At 42.2% G+C, this 5,028-nt stretch overlaps 1 long non-coding RNA gene across 1 annotated transcript; it reads left to right on the top strand.

The window, feature by feature from the left end:
• The first annotated feature begins 1,426 nt into the window (after positions 1-1,426).
• Positions 1,427-2,596, top strand: LOC132535845 (uncharacterized). Its single transcript, XR_009547582.1, has 3 exons — positions 1,427-1,559; positions 1,741-1,861; positions 2,395-2,596. It is a non-coding gene; the product is annotated as an uncharacterized LOC132535845 (long non-coding RNA).
• The last annotated feature ends 2,432 nt before the right edge of the window (positions 2,597-5,028 follow it).

Raw genomic sequence — 5,028 nt, 5'->3', positions numbered from 1 at the left:
AGAGAGAGAAAAAAAGAGCACTGCTCTACCACGGTTCATGGTGGTGTTGAGGAGTTAACCTGGGACTTTTGGAGGTTCAGGTATGAAAGGCACTTTGCATGCCCACTATGCTGTCTGCCCAGTCCCCTGTCATTGATGGTTTCTGCAATTTACTACCTTGCTTTCATGGCTGTGCTATGATACACAGTCAATAAAGCCTCATGACGTCCTGGAGAGGAACAAGCAGGTGTGTTCTTGTCCAGCTTGCACTCGGAAGATTGTGATCTTGCTACACAGGGAAAGCAGGAAATTGTAGAGGTAAGAGAGTAAAACAAACTGGGGTCATTCCCCTGTTCCTTCCTCTGAGGTTCTAGACTAGCTTCCACAAAGAAGAATTGTTGAGGGAAATCAGAATGCAGGGGATCCTGGAGAGTACATTTTGCTTTCAGTAGGGTTGCACACATGGAACTGGGATGTACACTAGCATATTTTTAGCCTATTTTGTTTTCACTGAGTTTGCACATGTGGAACAAAGTCACTTGGTGAAGGGTTCCCTTTTTTCATTTTCACTATATGAAGGGGGAGGAGTTTACTCCATTGGCCCAATGAAAAGCCAGCCTCAGTGTGATGTAAGGAGAGTTATAAAGGAGCAGATCTTGAACATAGAGAGGTCTTGGGCCTTGGATTTTTAGTTTTGGTTTTTGGGCCCGAAGTTCCCAGGAACATCTATCCCCCGAGGCTTTCCTCTTAATTTTACTTTACACTTCTAATAAAGAATTTAGAAACTGTAACCTGAACATGTGTTCTTTGACATTCTTTTCATTGTCGTAGCAATGAACCAGAGGGAGAATCATCTTGACCCTGCCACTCCCTCTGATAGAATTACAACAGAACCTGTAATGTTTCAGAGAGAAGATGAGCATTTTGGGGGAGTAAGTAAGGGCAAAAAGAAGAAAGTACGAGCCATGAAAGGATGTAGACTCCAGAGAAAGAGAGAGGTGAAGACCCTGGGCCAACTAGTCTTCCAAGGTTTATAGTCCCTGTGGAGGAAGGACAGGACCCTCAGTGGATCTACTTCAGTCTTGGTCTTTAGGTGATCCATCTGTATTTTATGGCCTTTGCAGTCAGGTAGGGAGGGAGTGCTGGTGCCCAGATAGGCTTCAGAGTCCTGCCTCTAGTTCCATCTCTTGTGTTCCTGCAGGGTGTAGAGGGAGGGGTGCTGATTTCCATAAGCTGTCTTCCAAGAAAACTATCCATAAAATGAACTCAGGCCAGCCCATCCAAGAGCAAGCCCAAGTTCTTACAGGCCCAAGACAAAAACCACATCAGCCACTGGGGCTGCCTTTGAACAGCAGGGACTTCTGGGACTGGGCTTCAGAATCACACTTTTCTGCCTCTCAGCTGCCAATCTACTTCACAGGCATCCCCACTGCCTGCCGCTAAGACACCCCCCACACACACACACAAACTCCCACCCTCTCCCTGCTCAAACTGAGACTGCTTTTCCCTTTCCTCTTGTCTTGCTCAGGGTCCTTGGTGCACAGCTCCAGGCCTGAGGGCAAAGGCAGCTCTCAGAAAAGGTGGGGTTGTGTGTGTGTGTGTGTGTGTGTGTGTGTTTTACCACAGCACTGCTCATCTCTGGCATTTGGTAGTGAGAGAAATTGAACCTGGCACTTTTGCAAGCTATGGCATAAAGGGCTTTGTTAAATTTTATTTTATTGTATATGGTTATTTTTCTGTTACATTTTTCCTTTAAATTAGTGATTAATTGTTGGGTTGCGCGTCGTGGGGGAGAGAGAACTCGACCAGAGCCAACCTGGGCTGCTGCTTACTCAGTGACGAGGGAGAGGAACCAGGAACTCCTGCTGAGCAGGAACACAATGTAATTTGTTTATTGATCAGAGAAAATGCTTTTTATGTATCTCTTTACCCGGAAGTGACAAGTGGGAAAAGGAAATGTCTAGGAGAGGGGGTGGAGGAAAAAAGAGCAAGCTTCCATAGCAGCTGTTGCAAAGGTTCTAACCAGTGGGGATTAAACCAATACCCTGCAGGCAGGGCGGGTCTCAGGCAAAACAGTGTTTATGTAAATAGACCACAGCATTAAGCAATGCAGGGGACCTAGTGTAATGACCAACAATTAATTATTGATTCACAAAATTTTTAGATAACAGGTGTACAACTCCATACCCTCCCCACTATCAGAGAGCTAGATGCCCAATCTCTCCACTGTAAGATTCAGCAGTTCTCCTAAGAATGCAGATATGGGTTAACTATTATTTCTACAATTGTCTGTATTTGTATATATTTGCTCAATTTTTAAGGTCCTGTTTTCTCCTCCTTTCCAAGTCATACATATACCTATTACTACATAAAATGTTTCTCCCTTTTTCCTCCTCTCTCTCTGGGTCCTGACAGAGTTGGAGTTCAGAGCCCTCTGGTCATCATCAGCCCCATAACATTTCTCCTCCATTGGAAGAATGGATCAAAATTCTTTTCTGGGGTGCAGAAGGTGGAAGGTCTGGCTTCAGTAATTGTTTCTCCATTGGACATGGGAATTGGTAAGTTGATAAATACCCCAGCCTGTTTCAATCTTTCCCTAGTGAGATAGGGCTCTGGAGAGGTGAGGTTACAGGACACATTGATGAAGACTTCTGCACAGGGAACTCAGGATGGAATCAGGATGGCATCTGTTACAATGGGATAGAATTCTCCACACAGAAATCACAATACTACACACCAAGTCAGGTGGTTGAGTGTGAATTTTATTTAAGCCTACTCAGCTGAGGCTCCAGCCCAGGGAAAACTCACACAGGGGTTACCCAAGAACTGAATGTCAAAGCACGGTCAAAAGCATCTTTTCATACTTTTTGCAGCATATGCCAGCATTGGTTACATACAATAGTTTTGCACAGGTTCTGGGGCTTGGCTCATTTATCTGAAATCTAATTACTGGGAAAGTTTTGCTAGACTTGCACAACCTCCTGGTACAAAAGTATCTTGTTGTCCCAGAAACAAACACCCCACCTTACTGAAAGTGGCAGGGTTTACAGAAGCAGAAAGTGACCACTATTCCTACTCTAGGTCTACTAAATTTTTAACCGTTCTATTGTTCTGGTGCCTGACTACCATCCAGGTCAGTCTCTGAACTGTGTTAGCAATTTCTTGATTATACCTGTATCCATTTTCTCCTTGATTATACCTGTACCCATTTCCCCCTTGATTATACCTGCACCTATTTTTCCCTTTTATACCTATACCAATTTTTTAATCCTCACACTGCAACTTGGTGACTGAAAGGTGGCAAGATATAAAGCAGGATAAAATAATAACAGGAACCAAAAAGTAGGAATAGAGCAGATGATATTAGGGATCTTAGGGTAGAAGAAAACTTGGAATTCTATTGTAGACATATTCCATGGGGCTCACGACTATCATAGTTTTTGCTTGAGTTTGGTAGCCAACAGAGAGATAGATAAAAAATATTGTCTGATTCCATCTTCATAGGTTGGAAGAATTAACATCATCAAAATGAATATACTGCCCAGAGCCATATATAAATTTAATACTATCCCCATCAAGATCCCAACCACATTTTTTTAGGAGAATAGAACAAATGCTACAAATGTTTATCTGGAACCAGAAAAGACCTAAAATTTCTAAAACAATCCTGAGAAGAAAGGACAGAACTGGAGGCATCACACTCCCAGATCTCAAATTGTATTATAGGGCCATTGTCATCAAAACTGCTTGGTACTAGAACATGAATAGACACACTGTTCAGTGGAATAGAATTGAGAGTACAGAAGTAAGCCCCCACACCTATGGACATCTAATCTTTGACAAAGTTGCTCAGACTATTAAATGGGGAAAGCAGAGTCTCTTCAACAAATGGTGTTGGAAACAATGGGTTGAAACATGCAGAAGAATGAAACTGAACCACTATATTTCACCAAATACAAAAGTAAATTCCATGTGGATCAAGGACTTGGATGTTAGACCAGAAACTATCAGGTACTTAGAGGAAAATATTGGCAGAACTCTTTTCCTTATACATTGTAAAGACATCTTCAATGAAACAAATCTAATTACAAAGAAGACTAAGGCAAGCATAAACCTATGATACTACATCAAATTAAAAAGCTTCTGCACAGCAAAAGAAACCACTACCCAAACTAAGAGACCTCTTACAGAATGGGAGAAGATCTTTAAATGCCATATATCAGACAAGAGGCTAATAAGCAGAATATATAAAGAACTTGCCAAACTCAACAACAAAAAAACAAATAACCCCATCCAAAAATGGGGGGGAGAATATGGACAGAATGTTCACCACAGAAGAAATCCAAAAGGCCGAGAAACACAAGAAAAAATGTTCCAAGTCTCTGATTGTCAGAGAAATGCAAATAAAGACAATAGTGAGATACCACTTTGCTTCTGTGAGAATGTCATACATCAGAAAAGGTAACAGCAACAAATGCTGGAGAGGTTGTGGGGTCAAAGGAACCCTCCTGCACTGCTGGTGGGAATGTCAATTGGTCCAACCTCTGTGGAGAACAGTCTGGAGAACTCTCAAAAGGCTAGAAATCAACCTACCTTATGATCCTGCAATTCCTCTCCTGGGGATATATCCTAAGGATCCCAACACACCCATCCAAAAATATCTGTGTACACATATGTTCTTAGCAGCACAATTTGTAATAGCCAGAACCTGGAAGCAACAACAGATGAGTGGCTGAGCAAGTTGTAGTATATATATACAATGGAATACTTCTCAGCTATTAAAAATGGTGACTTCACCGTTTTCAGCTGATCTTGGGTGGACCTTGAAAAATTCATGTTAAGTGAAACAAGTCAGAAACAGAAGGATGAATATGGGATGATCTCACCCTCAGGCAGAAGTTGAAAAACAAGATCAAAAGAGAAAACACAAGTAGAACCTCAATTGGAATTGGCGTATTGCACCAAAGTAAAAGACTCTGGGGTGGGTGGGGGTGGGGGAGAATACAGGTCCAAAAAGGATGACAGAGGATCTAATGGGGGTTGTATTGT

Source organism: Erinaceus europaeus, chromosome X, assembly GCF_950295315.1.
Source record: "Erinaceus europaeus chromosome X, mEriEur2.1, whole genome shotgun sequence".
Taxonomy (NCBI): domain Eukaryota; kingdom Metazoa; phylum Chordata; class Mammalia; order Eulipotyphla; family Erinaceidae; genus Erinaceus; species Erinaceus europaeus.
This window is presented reverse-complemented; position numbering and strand designations above follow the sequence as displayed.